Genomic DNA, 15,823 nt, shown 5'->3' with positions numbered 1-15,823 from the left:
AGGACAAGAAGCAAAACAAGAGGGAGATCAAGAGGATGTAGGAGAGGTCCCGGTTGTTGGCTTTGACAATGGGAGTTTCTAGGTATTTAATAAATATGATAAAAATGAAGCCTGTGGTTAGGAACAAGAATAGAGCAAAGGAAACAAGGATAATACTCAGATGTTCTTCATAGGACAGGAAGGACATTCTTTTGGGGATACATTGGACTCGGTTCCCGGTCGGATATTGATCATCTGGGCACCTAGTGCATTTTTCAGTATCTGAGAAAATAGAAAGTAATATTTCTTATACAAACTCTCCTTTCATATTTGAAGATAGATCTTCTTTTATGATAGGTAGTAATAAGAAACCGGAAAGCCATTGTAAATATTAAATAGGAACCTGTAGGTACAAATATACATTCAAAGTCACAGTTATAGATACAATTATATAAAGAATAAGAAAAATGAAACCCAAAAGAGAAATACAATCCCATCAAGGAATCCATAGTGGTGATTTATGTTGAACCTGTGATTGTTGAATTGGGCTACAAACAGTTGTTGTTGTTGTTAGTTGCAAAGTCGTGTCCAACCCATCGCAACCCCATGGACAACGTTCCTCCAGGCCTTCCTATCCTCTACCATCCTCTGGAGTCCATTTAAGCTCACACCAACTGCTTCAGTGACTCCATCCAGCCACCTTATTCTCTGTCGTCCCCTTCTTCTTTTGCCCTCAATCTTTCCCAGCATTAGGCTCTTCTCCAGTGAGTCCTTCTTCTCATTAGGTGGCCAAAAGTATTTGAGTTCCATCTTCAGGATCTGCCCTTCTAAAGAGCAGTCAGGGTTGATCTCCTCTAGGACTGACTTGTTTGTTCGCCTTGCAGTCCAAGGAACTTGCAGGAGTCTTCTCCAGCACCAGAGTTCAAAGGCCTCCATTCTTTGGCACTCAGCCTTCCTTATTGTCCAACTTTCACAGCCATACATTGCAACTGGGAAAACCATAGCCTTGACTATACGTACTTTCGTTAGCAGGTTGATGTCTCTGCTTTTTAGTACGCTGTCTAGATTTGCGATAGCTTTCCTCCCCAGGAGCAGGCGTCTTTCTTAACGTTGAGTTTCAAGCCAACTTTTGCACTCTCCTCCTTCACCCGCATCAAGGGGCTTTTTAGTTCCTCTTCACTTTCTGCCATTAGAGTGGTATCATCAAACAAATCATCATACAAACAGTAATTGTGTTCAAATTTTAATCCATAACATGGACTGAAGAAAGAGACTGATTTTGTCCTTAATAATGCTGAATTTAGTTTATATTCCTTCTCACACACTGATATTCCATTGATAGATTTTATAGTGATTCCTCCATTTCATTTCTCTTGTCCCTTGAATCGGCTGAGCTGCACAATCGTCAGAGCCTTTTTTTTTTACTTTTAAAATCATTTTTTTACAACCTATTCACGTGAATCGGTTGGAAAAAAAATGCTTTTAAAAGTAAAAAAAAAAAGATTGTGTGATACAGCTGATTACCCCCTCATGCTGTTCTACTTACCCCATGCCTCCTTTTGGCACACACTGTGCGTGCGCACACCTCACATTTGGTGCATGGTTTGCACTGCACATGCACACATGCAGTGTACATGCGCAGCCAGTGAACCGGTAGTAAACGTTCAGATTTCACCATTGGACAAGAGCAATGCTATGGGTATAATTTCCTTGGACTTCAATATGGCATTTGATAAGTTGATTAGATCACAACCACCTGCTACTTGATATGCTAGAAAAATGTGGTTTAGACAGTATCACCACCATCACCACGGTCAAACAATGTAGACTGGTGACCCCCAGGGGGAGAGCCTTCTCGGTGGGGGCTCCTGCCCTCTGGAATGAGCTGCCTCCGAGGATACGTCAACTGCCTGATCTCCGGACCTTTTGCCGCGAGCTAAAGAGCTAAATAAACATGGATTTGTAACTGACTGAACAACCACACTCAATAGAACTGCATCTACATGGAGGGAAGTGAGCAGTGGGGAATCCACAAATTTCTGTCTCAAGCTCAGTATTCATCAATATCTTCATCAATGACTCAAATGATGGAATAGAAGGGGAACTCATCAAATTTGCAGATGACACCAAGCTGGCAGGAATAGCCAATAGAAGGATCTTGACAATCTTAAACACTGGGCCCCATCTAACAAAATGAAATTCAGTGATGAGAAAAGTAAGGTTCTACATTTAGGCAAGAAAAACCAAATGCACAATATAGAATAGGTGGTATTTGTCACAATAGTCGTAATTCCAAGAGGGATCGATAAGTGGACAATCACTTAAATCTGAGCCAGCAGTGTGCAGCAGCTGCCAAAAAAGCCAACACAGTCCTAGGTTGCATTAACAGAGGGATAGAATCAAGATCACGTGAAGTGTTAGTGCCATTTTATAATGCCTTGGTAAGGCCACACTTGGAATATTGCATTCAGTTTTGCTCACCACAATGTAAAAAAGATGCTGAGACTCTAGAAAGAGTGCAGAGAAGAGCAACAAAGATGATTAGGGGACTGGAGGCTAAAACATATGAAGAACGGATGGAAACTAATCAGGGAGAGAAGCAACCTAGAAATAAGGAGAAATTTCCTGACAGTTAGAACAATTAATCAATGGAACTACTTGCCTCACGAAGTTGTGGGTGCTCCAACACTGGAGGATTTTAAGAAGCGACTGGACAGTCATCTGTCTGAAGTGGTATAGGGTTTCCTGCCTGAACATGGGATTGGACTAGAAGACCTCAAGGTCCAATCCAACTCTGTTATTCCGTTTTGTCCCTTTGTCCTATGAGTTAATTTAGTATGGATGAAAAAGAGCCATTGACCTAAAGCCTTTCTTCAAGTTTCAAAGAATTCAAATGTTCCTAAGAACATTTCATTCTTCTTCCTAAGAAGAGTGGAAAGACTCTTCTAAACTGATAAATAGAAGAGAGATTTCCTGTACCAGAAGCAGGGATGAGATTCTGCTGGTTCGGATAGGTTCAGGTGAACCCCTAGCGCCGACGAAAAGTTGAGTGTGAACTGGTTCGCTCCAATGATCAGGTCGGTCGTCCCGCCCACCCCTGCACTATACTGACCTATATTTCCTTTGAAGCCCAGCTGATAGGCGTGTCAGAGCCGCGCCTCAGCTGTTTACTCAGCTGTTTACTTACTGGGGCTGCAGTATAATGGAATTTTTAGAACTGTTTTCAAATGAACCATGCACGCGCGGAGTGAAGCAAGCACTCAGCGAACCAGTTGTTACACCGGTTGAATCCCACCGCTCACCAGAAATAATCTTGTACAATTCCCCATGACTTGCTATCTCTTCCTACCTCACCCTTTTTTGTGCCTCGTCCTCCTCAGCCGGGCCCCTCCCATCTCCTCCCGGGCCTGTATCAGACTCCGAGTCTGATAATGAAGATGAACGGCCTGTCATGCCTCCAGCCCCCGGCCCTGGCCCCATGCCCGGAGAGGAATCAAGGAGTGAAAACAGAAACCCAATACAGCTCACTCATACTGTGTGTTTTCCTTCGACGCAGCCGTCAGAGCAGGAAGTCAGCCAAGTGGTGCAATTACCCGGACCTGCTCCCTCTGACCCCTCCCTTTCCCAGATGCCGACAGTAGAGACAGCTGAAGACAATTCAGTGTGAGAGGATCCTCGCTTCCGGAGATCTGAGAGGCGACGCCAGCAGAAGGAAGGGTGGGGCAGGCCTGGATAAATGCTGAGTCATGGAGCCACACCCCACAGCCTATATAAAGGACCTGCTTTTGGCATTCCAACCTTGAGTCAAGCAAAGTCTCATCTAGTTTGCTGAAGTCACAACTTGGACTCCTGCCTGCCCTGAGAAACCTGGAAGGAATTTGGCAAAGCTGCAGAGGCTTCGTTGCCACGCTTGATACGGACTTCCTAGACCCGGTCATCAGAGGGGGAGGGGGACACGACACCCTTCAAAAAAAATTTTTTCTAATTTCTCTCTTGCCTCTGATGACACCCACCTTCCTGAGTGGAAATGGTCCTCTCCGAACAAGGAATGCAGTCGTAGCAGCAAACTGGCTCTCCTTCCCGAGTCCGTTTGTAAAATCCAGGATGACAATTTTTCACACATTTGGATTGAGGGAGAGACTAAAAGGAAGAAAAAGGAATTCCAGAAAAAAAATAAGTCAGGAGCAACCATCCATTGAAAATGGAGGTCGGCGTGAATATCAGCCAAGTAGACTCTGGACTACACTCTATATAAATAGAATAGAATTTTTTATTGGCCAAGTATGATTGGACACACAAGGAATTTGTCTTGGTGCATAGGCTCTCAGTGTACATAAAAGAAAAGATACGTTCATCAAGAATCATAAGGTACAACACTTAATGATAGTCATAGTTACAAATAAGCAATCAGGAAACAATATCAATATAAATCATAAGAATACAAGCAACAAAGTTATAGTTATACAGTCATAAGTGGAAGGAGATGGGTGATGGGAATTATTGCAGGAGATACAAATTATTGCAGGAGATACAACTACTGACAGATTCTTCATTTAGTTTCTCCCATTTACTTCTGGCAGATCACATTGCAATAAAAGATTTTTCTACTTAATAAAGGCTGGAGGAATGGAACTGAGAAAAGATTTGTACATTAAGTGACAACCAGGTCCTCACAGCCCAATTAACATACCTTTCTCCATTCTTCATATGTCCATCATTTAAAAAATATGACGATCTATTCATATTAATTTTACAATAATAATTTGTTCTACAATATTTATTAAATGTTTATTCTATTAGGTTTATTAAAAGAGAAGAAAATTATCATAAAGAAAGAAACTTTGGACCAGTAGGATCGGCAAAGATTTTTTTAAGAATCCCAAAGGTGCTTTTTCAGGAGGCAACTGGACTTTCCTGTTTTTTTTCTTTGAAGACATTTCACTTCTCATGCAAGCTTCTTCAGCTCTTTAGGAATATCCCTCCAGCCCCCACTGTGCAGTTTCTTGGATGAGAAGTGAAACATCTTCAAAGAAAAAACAAAAAAGTCCAGTTGCCTCCTGAAAAAGCACCTTTGGGATTCTTTAAAAAATTTTTTTGCAGATCTTACTGTTTTTTTCTTTGAAGACATTCTATAATCAATTCTACAATCCCCAACATTTGACACTCTCTCTCTCTCTCTCTCTCTCTCTCTCTCTCTCCCTCCCTCCCTCCCTCCCTCTCTCCCTCCCTCTCTCTCTCTCTCTCTCCCTCTCTCCAAGGAGATACTGGATTGCAAAAGGGCTGTAAGTCCTGAAAAATCATCATCTCACTACCCATTTTGGACATGGCAACATGAACGTAAAACAGTTCTATATTATATCATCTGAAGCAGGGGTGAAATCCAGCAGGTTCTGACAGGTTCTGGAGAACCAGTAGCGGAAATTTTGAGTAGTTCGAAGAACCGGCAAATACCACCTCTGGCTGGCCCCAGAGTGGGATGGGAATGGAGATTTTGCAGTATCCTTCCCCTCCCATGCCCACCAAGCCATGCCCACCAAGCAACACCACACCCACCAAGCCACACCCAAAGAACTGGTAGTAAAAAAAATTGGATTTCACCACTGATCTGAAGGACATCTTTGTGAATAGTACTGGAGCCTCCCAAGGGTCCTTGAGTGGCTCAGGCTGCTAAGACAGTCTGTTATTAACAGCAGCTGCTTGCAATTACTGCAGGTTCAAGTCCCACCAGGCCCAAGGTTGACTCAGCCTTCCATCCTTTATAAGGTAGGTAAAATGAGAAGCCAGATTGTTGGGGCAATAAGTTGACTTTGTATATAATATACAAATGGATGAAGACTATTGCTTAACACAGTGTAAGCCGCCCTGAGTCTTCGGAGAAGGGCGGGATATAAATGCGAATAAAAAAAAACAGTCTAACAAAACTATAATGGTTATATTCCTCACATTTGATTCTCAATGAAGGTTTTCCACTTTGGTAAGCAGGCTTAACCCCCTTGAAAAGGCTTTGGAAAAAAGGGGAAAAAAGGGACCAATATTTTCCCCTACCTTGTTGAGCAATTGTAGCCATGACAGATGATCTTGGTTGAAAATAAGTCTCTGTCTTTCAAAAGTCCCCAATTGCTCCACAGTGATATCCATCTGAGGGAGAACCACACAGCTCATAATGTTCAGATCTGCAGCTACATCTCCATTTTGGTCCAAGTACAGTTTCCTCTGGGAAAGATTGCAAAACTCATTCTTCTCCAGAAAGGGGTGGAACTAGAATAGAAACATCTGAGAATTTTAAAAGCAGAAAACTTAATTTCTCATTCAGTTGGCGGCCTATTCCCTTTTGAATGTTTCTTCTATAGTTTTCTAACTCGCAAATACTGTTCTGTCCCACCTTCCACGTCATGGAGATACACGAGTTTCACAGTCCTTTTATTGACACAGACCTGATTCTTCTGTAGGAAGCACAAGGCTTGGCAGCGACCGTGCAGAGGCCTGCCAAGTTCTGAAGCCTTAATCTTGGACAGAGATAAAAGCACTCGTGTCCCAGTCCCGTTGCCAAGCTTACAGGAAATAAAGGCCTTTAACTCCTGATCGACCGAGCTGCAACACACGATGGGTAGTTTTTTGTCCGTCACGAAGCCCAACGGCAGCTCCACCCACTTTTATCCCCTATGGGATGTGGCTCCGTGACTCAGCACTCTCTGAGCCTGCCACACTTTTTCCTCTGTTGCGCACGCTTATCTTTACGTCGCTGCCTCAGGTCAATCCATGATTGATCAGCACCAGTTGGGACTTGGGGCATTGCCAGGGAGGAGGAGGAGGGTCCGGGAGAGGGAGGCCTTGTCAGCTCCTCCTCCTGGCCTGCAGATGGAATTTGGGGCGGTACCAGCAAGCAGGGTCCTGGTGAGGGAGGCCCTGCTGGCTCCTCTCCCTCACTTTCCGAGTCACTCTTCTCCATGAGGGCCGGCTCGGGGGCCGGAGCCACAACAAATACCTTTAGTTGGAAGTGCAAGAAATCTACAAATCTCAAGACAATAACAAATGTCTCACTAACTCTTTTTACAGCACAGAAAGTTGGCGAGGATCCTTTCCGAATGTACTTCTCTACTCATTACACAGCTGCCAAGAAAGGGTTCAGCAAAATTTGTCAATCTTATTGTCAGCTCTGGCATGCTTAGCCCGGAGCTGCCATTCGGGGGGGAGGGGGGAGAGAAAAGTTGTGTCAGGAGATCAAAGCGATAACGCTCACCAGTTGGCCTGCGGCAATCTGGAAGCGAGGCAGTCAGCAGAGGCCCCAATCCATGGGGGAGCAACCGAATCTTGCCACAGCCCTTGCAGTGCTGTCCGTGGCACTGGGGAAAACCGGACGTTGCCATGTCCCTTGCAGAGCCTCCAGGATCGTCTCAGAAGGGCTCGAGCAGAGAGTGGGCCACAGGAGCAACACTTATGACTGGGGGCTGGGCGGACAAACTCAGAGTGACTCAACACTTATGGGAACATTAGGTGACGGGGCAGGCATGTAGTAGAGGGGGTGTGGTGGCAGGAACTGTTTAAAGATGGTGGGGAGCACTGGATGTTAGCTCTGTCAATCCTTTTTTTGCATTGTTTATTGCTTTGATGGTCAGTGGTTGCCAGAGAAGATAAAGACTTCAAACCTTGCTGCGGAACCTGACACTTATCTTGACAGAAATATATGTTTGGCATAATATCATTGAATTTTTTTTTCCAATTATCAAGAACATTCTAGAGCAGATCAAAAGTAAATTGAACCAACCAACAAATAAAGAGATTGTCCATAAACTCCTTCAAAACAACAGTGATTACCAGAAAAGGAAGGATTTGTCAAGAACAAAGTTGCCAGGCTAATGTTCTCCCGAGTATAAAGGTAAGGGTTCCCCTCGCACATATGTGCTAGTTGTTCCCGACTCTAGGGGGCAGTGCTCATCTCCGTTTCAAAGCTGAAGAGCCAGCGCTGTCTGAAGACGTCTCCGTGGTCATGTGGCTGGTATGACTAAACACCAAAGGCGCATGGAACGCTGTTACCTTCCCACCAAAGGTGGTCCTTATTTTTCTATTTGCATTTTTTATGTACTTTCGAACTGCTGGGTTGGCAGAAGCTGGGACAAGTAACGGGAGCTCACCCCATTATGTGGCACTAGGGATTTGAATCGCTGAACTGCCAATCTTTCGATCGACGAGCTCAGCATCTTAGCCACCGCATCCCTGCCTCTCCCAAGTATACCAGACCATAAAAACAACTAGACAAGCTAATCTTTTTTTTTTTTTTTTTTGCTTGGGTATATTAACAAAATTTTGCAAGTCTGAAAGTTGATGGAGAATCTAAGTCATCCAGATCATGGTTGTTCCAAAGGTGCTTTTTCATGAGGCAACTGGACTTGCCTTTTTTGTTTCCTTGACGATGTTTCACTTTTCATCCAAGACGTTCCTTTAGTCAGAACTGAAGAAGCTTTTTGGATGAGGTTAAACGTCTTCAAGAAAAAACAAAGCATTGTCCAGTTGCTTCTTGACAAAGCACCTTTGGTGCAAGTCTGACACTACAAATCTCCCAACGAAACACTTTTTATAGCCCAAGAAATTTAAGATGATCCTTTCTTCTTTCTCTGCCTGATATGCAGCTGTGGGATCTCACCTTATCATCTGAAAGAAGCATTTCTTCACCCAATCTCCAAGGTCATTCCCACATATCATTGCCCTTCATTGTGCCAAAGCTGGTGTTATAACCTGATCTCAGCAAATTATTGACAAATTATTTTATGATGTGAGGATAAGGAATCTAGTTATGTACGGGCTGGAAGGTATGATAATTACTGTATTTTTCAGAGTATAAGATGCACCTTTTCCACCACTCCCAAAAAAAGAGGGTAAAAATCTGGATGCGTCCTATACTCCTAATGTAGCCCCACCCAGCTTATCAGAGGTTTCAGAGGCTGAAAAAAGCATCATTTTAACATTATAACAGAGTTGGAAGGGACCTTGGAGGCCTTCTAGTCCAACCCCCTGCCTAGGTAGGAAACCCTACACCATTTCAGACAAATGGTTATCCAACATTTTCTTAAAAATTTCCAGTGTTGGAGTATTCACAACTTCTGCAGGGAAGTTGTTCCACTTATTGATTGTTCTAACTGTCAGGAAATTTCTCGTTAGTTCTAAGTTGCTTCTCTCCTTGATTAGTTTCCACCCATTGCTTCTTGTTCTACCCTCAGGTGCTTTGGAGAATTGTTTGACTCCCTCCTCTTTGTGGCAACCCCTGAGATATTGGAACACTGCTATCATGTCTCCCCTAGTCCTTCTTTTCATTAAACTAGGCATACCGAGTTCCTGCAACCGTTCTTCATATGTTTTAGCCTCCAGTCCTCTAATCATCTTTGTTGCTCTTCTCTGCACTCTTTCTAGAGTCTCAGCATCTTTTTTACATCGTGGCAACCAAAACTGAATGCATCAGAAACGAAGCTTCAGAAAAAAAGCCCCAAACGGAGCTTCAGAGGCTTTGTTTCTGAAGCTCTGTTTTGCAGGCTTTCAGAGGCAGAAAAAAGTTTTTCCTGAAACAGAGTTTCAGAGGCAGAAAAAAAAAAGCAAGCAACAAAGCTCATAACCAAGGAACCTGTTGCTAAAATTCACCTTTGGGAACAGCTGATTGGGGGTATTCCTGGAGGCCGATCCACCTACCAGTCAGCTTTTTTCTTATTTTCCTCCCCAAAACTAAGGTGCGTCTTATACTCTGGTGCGTCTTATACTCCGAAAAATATGGTAAGTGGATAAAAATTGTCTTTAAAAATATATTCAATAATTTTCAAAGTTCCTCATAAAACTGGAGAGTTATGAACAGTGGTGGGATTCAAGTCATTTAACAACCGGTTCTCTGCCCTAATGATTTCTTCCAACAACCAGTTTACCAAACTGCTCAGAAAGTTAACAATCGGTTCTCCCGAAGTGGTGCGAACTGGCTGAATCCCACCACTGGTTATGAATAACAGTTAGTCCTTGGTTATCAATTCTTCTATATTGTCATTAATTCATGGAGGTAGAGTTAACAAATCATGACTTTGTGATGCAAAATTTATACCAACATTTAGACCAAGCTATTTTGATGTCATTTAAGTAAAATCAAGCTTCCAGAAAAAATATTTATAATTTCACAATAGACTGGGGTGCATAAATAAAATCTAGTAGAAAAATATCTGATTTTTAGCAACTAGGATTTAACAAACCATGTTAGAGCAGATGCTAGCTACAATGTAGATCTTCCAATAAGATTTCATTTGTATATCTTTTTATATTACTATATACTGTATGCACACTAGTCAGTGATTATAATAAATTATTAGTAGTAATATTTTAATGAATTGATAATAATCATATACATTTAATAATCATATACATTTGATAGAGGGACGTGGTGACTCAGGGGCTAGGATGTTGATCGAAAGGTCGGCAGCTCAGCAGTTCGAATCCCTAGTGCTGCCGTGTAACGGGGTGAGCTCCCGTTACTTGTCTCAGCTTCTGCCAACCTAGCAGTTTCGAAAGCATGTAAAAATGCAAGTAGAAAACATAGGGACCACCTTTGGTGGGAAGGTAACAGCATTCCGTGCGCCTTTGGCATTGAGTCATGCCGGCCACATCACCACGGAGACATCTTCGGACAGCGCTGGCTCTTCGGCTTTGAAATGGAGATGAGCACCGCCCCCTAGAGTCAGCAACGACTAGCACGTATGTGCAAGAGGAACCTTTACCTTTACCTTTATACATTTGATGATAACATTATTAATTATTTGGATGAAAGGGAAATGAATGGCTATCAAGTGGTAGCTGATATCAAATCAGATCTCTAAATGTATAACTCAGAAGCAGATATAAAATTCAAAACACATCTTGATGGTTTACAAAAATGGGCTGGAAAAAATGGAATAAAATTTAAGAGAGATAGAATTATTGTGACCATAATCTCAAAATAATAGTTGGTTACAAAGTAAATGTGATTTGGCAGTGTGATACTCATGGAAAGAAGGCAAATACACCCATAAGAATCTCTGGAAGTGAATATTCTGGTTTGGAGAGAACCCAACACAAGTACTGGATCACCTTGCAGGCACCATACTTGACGAAGACATTACAGAAAATCTGGATCAGCTTTAAGGAAGGATAAAGCTTTAAGGAAGGATAAAGAAACCAAGGAAGAGGTTACAAAAGCTGTTCTTAGCCTTGAGGAAAAACAAGAAGATCAGAGGAAGCTGAAAATCAGGAGTCTGGGAGAAGATTTTCCAACTAACAGAATCTCTTTGTGGCAGGTCTGAAGGCCCAATACATAAGATGGCTTGTTACTTGGAACCGTAACACTCTTGGTTGGATATGGGAGGATACAGCACTTTTCCAATCACTGAAATATGTTATAGAGAAGCTTAAAATCTTTTCACTGTTATTCCAGAGAGTGGGAAATGGAAAATTAAACTTGGTCATTAGAAAGGAGGTACTAGCTGAAGAAGAAGAAGAAGAAGAAGAAGAAGAAGAAGAAGAAGAAGAAGAAGAAGAAGAAGAAGAAGAAGAAGAAGAAGAAGAAGAAGAAGAAGAAGAAGAAGAAGAAGAAGAAGAAGAAGAAGAAGAAGAAGAAGAAGAATTTAATTTGTATATCGCCCTTCTCCCGAAGGATTCAGGGCGGTTTACAGCCAAGATAAAAACAGTAAAGACACATACAATACTAAAAACATACATTAAAAACTTATTAAATTTGGCCCAATTTTTAAAATACAATCAATCCCAATAAAAATTAACAAAATTAAAACCCATAAAATCAACTAAAAAATTAAAATTTAAGCCAGTCCAGCAAGACGGAATAGATAAGTCTTAAGTCCGCGGCAAAAGGTCCGAAGGTCAGGTAGTTGTCGAATGAGAGCAGAAACATCCTAAAAGGAGAAGCAGAGGAGCCAGTGAACTAGAGAAGTTCAATCTCCCTTCATTGACTGAGCAGCCATCAGTCAGAGAAGCTTAAAGTTGGATTCCAGCAGAGATTAAGGGTTGAGATAGATGGTTTCAGGGTCTCCTTCAAATTAATGAAGGTAAAATTCTACAGTGCTAATCACAAACCCATAGGTATATGAATTTATTCAAAAATGCATACGTCTGTTTTACAACTAGCAGTATTTATATCAAAATTTAAATTGGAAAGGTCCACTAGCTGTCAGGGTTTCAATGGATGCCCTAATTAAATCATGAGCCTCAAGCCTCAAGCCTCTGGCCGCTGTGATTAACCCTGGGAGACAGCCTTGAGAAAGATATGTCTGGAATGTGCTCCTGTCTTTGGCTGCCATATTGCTTCATCAGTTTCCCATCCCCCTTATCTATGGCAACTCAAAAGCAGGTCATGAATGCTTTGTGAGTTGACATTAGCATTGAAGATATTACCTAGTTTGGGTAATGAAAATCTGCAAGAATACAACCAAGATCAGAGAGCAGCAAGATCATTTCAACCCTGAGCTACAAATATTCTCCATTATTGATATGAAATGTATCTGTCATGGTGCCCACTCCTTGGAATGTTATGCCCAGAGCAATTATAATGACCAAAACGGTTGGCTTTTTGTAACACAAGGAGGTTGAGATGGTTACCCTTCTTCTCTTTTGTCTCTTAGTCAAAATGGATGAAGTTTGGTGGAACCTGCCATACCTGCCACGGCTGCAACCTTGAAGCCCACAACCTCTCTTGGCCTTCCTTCCTTCTTCTCCTAGATATGGAGGAATATGCAGCATTCAAGGTGTGGGCCAGAGTATTAACGAAACTGTAAACGTGGCGGGTATATTGGAACCAGATCCTGTTCCTTTCCTCTTTGGTCTCCAGAGGTGCTTTCTGCCTGCATCTTCTCCGGCCTTTGACAGAGAAGACATGCTTTGAAAAAGAACAGCCAAAAGACTGATCTCCAAACCGTGGTTCCACATACAGATCTGGTTCGAAGGAATCATCATTTGTCTTTTTATTCCACTGAAAAGCATAGGACAGAATGCTATGGACGTATTTGAGAAATGTGTGCCTTCTCATTAACAATTCCCCAATAGGTGTGATTATCCAGACTTTCCCTTCAATGGGTTCTGGCAAACCTTGAAGTGTTGAATGGAAAGGAAGAAGCCTGTCCCAAAGGGAAACGTATTCTAAAAATTGCACAAAGACATTGACTTGTCTCCATTTAGAGATGGCATCTTTGAAAGAAGCTGTCGGGTGACTCGTTGGGACTTTTTGTGATATGACTACACAAATTCCATTCCTGACAAGAACAGGAGTAAAAGTCCTCATGAAATTCTCTCCATTCTCCGTGTCTGAAGCAAAGAGACCAATCAAGGTCCATCTGAAATGGAGGAGCAGTTGGACAATTGCTGGGAAGAGAATCCCTACTTTGGGGAGCATCCAATAGAAAAAGGGAAATTGGCTTTTATCACTTAGACCCTCTGAAGCAGTTGCATAACTGATCTGAAAAAGCAATGAAGAATTCTGTGTGATATTTCAGGGACGCACACAAAGTGTCATGAGAGAAGAGGACTGTTTTGATCCTTGCCTCATCCCCACTTTGGATCCCTGTTCCTAGCTATGACATCTACAATGACTATAGCGAAGTGCAGCTCTTGAATTCCATAGGGAAGGTTGGTTAGATCCATTGTTCATCCACCACCACTCTACACACTTTATCAGATCATGAAACACGCACATACACACAAACCTGTGGAATTTTGTAGGTGCCTGCTAATGTTGACATCTGGATGGAGATGTCCCTGTCAGCTCCATCGAGAAGAGCCAAAAGGTGGTCATTCTTTCCACAGGCGTAATTGGGAACATTGGCTTCTCCAGTAGAGAGCATGTCCAGCAAGGCATCGGAAGTGCCAAGTGGGTTCAAATAGTTGTCATGGATGTTGTAGCCCAGTGTGAGGTTTTGTAGGAGCTGGACATTCTTGTTGACCAGTTCAGTTGTGAAGATGAAGCGTAGAATTCTAGAGTGATCAGAAGATGTACTGTAAAAAAAGAATTCCTGTTGTTATCATCATCAACAAAAACCATTTTTATTTATAATAATAATAATAACAACAGAGTTGGAAGGGACCTTGGAGGCCTTCTAGTCCAACCTCCTGCCCAGGCAGGAAAACCCTACACCATCTCAGGTTATGGTTATCCAACTTTTTTTTTTAAATTTCCAGTGTTGGAGCATTCACAACTTCTGCAGGCAAGTTGTTCCACTGATGAATTGTTCTGTAACTGTCAGGAAATTTCTCCTTAGTTCTAAGTTGCTTCTTTCCTTGATCAGTTTCCACCCATTGCTTCTTGTTCTACCCTCAGGTGCTTTGGAGAACAGCCCGACTCCCTCTTCTTTGTGGCAGCCCCCGAGATATTGGAACACAGCTATCATGTCTCCCCTAGTTCTTCTTTTTATTTATTTATTCCTCTTTGTCTCCACAAGCTTATTGAGTTTTAAGTCAATACTGATCCAAACCCAGAAGTATCTCTTATTACCATTTAATATTTATGAGTGTTGAGAAGATGAGCTATTGATAGATGACCACCAGAATTAAGCTTCAAAAATACACAGAGTTGTTACTTGTAGCAGTCCTAATTTTAGTTGTTCCAATAAACAGCATTTAATAATATTCAGTCATTAAAAGTAGAGCCATCAGAAAATCAAGGGAATGTTTCATAATAGAATAGAATAGAATTTTTTTATTGGCCAAGTGTGATTGAACACAAAAGGAATTTGTCTTGGTGCATAGGCTCTCAATGTACATAAAAGAAAAGATACGTTCATCAAGGTACAACATTTACAACACAATTGATGGTCAATATATCAATATAAATCATAAGGACTGCCAGCAACAAAGTTATAGTCATACAGTCATAAGTGGAAAGAGATTGGTGATGGGAACGATGAGAAGATTAATAGTAGTGCAGATTTAGTAAATAGTTTGACAGTGTTGAGGGAATTATTTGTTTAGCAGAGTGATGGCCTTCGGGGAAAAACTGTTCTTGTGTCTAGTTGTTCTGGTGTGCAGTGCTCTATAGCATCGTTTTGAGGGTAGGAGTTGAAATAGTTTATGTGTTTCAGGATGTGAGGAATCTGTAAATATTTTCATGGCCCTCTTCTTGATTCATGCAGTATACAGGTCCTCAATGGAAGGCAGGTTGGTAGTAATTATTTTTTCTGCAGTTCTAATTATCCTCTGAAGTCTGTGTTTTTCTTGTTGGGTTGCAGAACCGAACCAGACAGTTATAGAGGTGCAAATGACAGACTCAATAATTCCTCTGTAGAACTGAATCAGCAGCTCCTTGGGCAGTTTGAGCTTACTGAGTTGGCGCAGAAAGAACATTCTTTGTTGTCCTTTTTTAATGATGTTTTTGATGTTAGCTGTCCATTTTAGATCTTGCGATATGATAGAACCTAGAAATTTAAAGGTTTCTACTGTTGATACTGTGTTGTCAAGTATTGTGAGAGGTGGAAGTATGGAAGGGTTTCTCCTAAAGTCTACCACCATTTCTACGGTTTTGAGTGTGTTCAGTTCCAGATTGTTTTGGTTGCACCACAAGGCTAGTCGTTCGACCTCTCGTCTATATGCGGATTCGTCATTGTCTCGAATGAGACCAATCACTGTTGTGTCATCTGCGAACTTCAGTAGCTTAACAGATGGATCATTGGAGATGCAGTCATTGGTATACAGAGAGAAGAGAAGTGGGGAGAGCACACAGCCTTGGGGGGCCCCTGTGCTAATTGTACAGGTATTTGATGTGATCTTGCTTAGCTTCACCTGCTGCTTCCTGTTTGTTAGGAAGCTTGTGATCCACTTACAAGTCTGTTCCGGTACCTGTAGC

The sequence above is a fragment of the Ahaetulla prasina genome, chromosome 2 (assembly GCF_028640845.1).
Source record: "Ahaetulla prasina isolate Xishuangbanna chromosome 2, ASM2864084v1, whole genome shotgun sequence".
Classification (NCBI taxonomy): domain Eukaryota; kingdom Metazoa; phylum Chordata; class Lepidosauria; order Squamata; family Colubridae; genus Ahaetulla; species Ahaetulla prasina.
The sequence above is the reverse complement of the archived record's forward strand: the minus strand, read 5'-3'. Positions refer to the sequence as shown.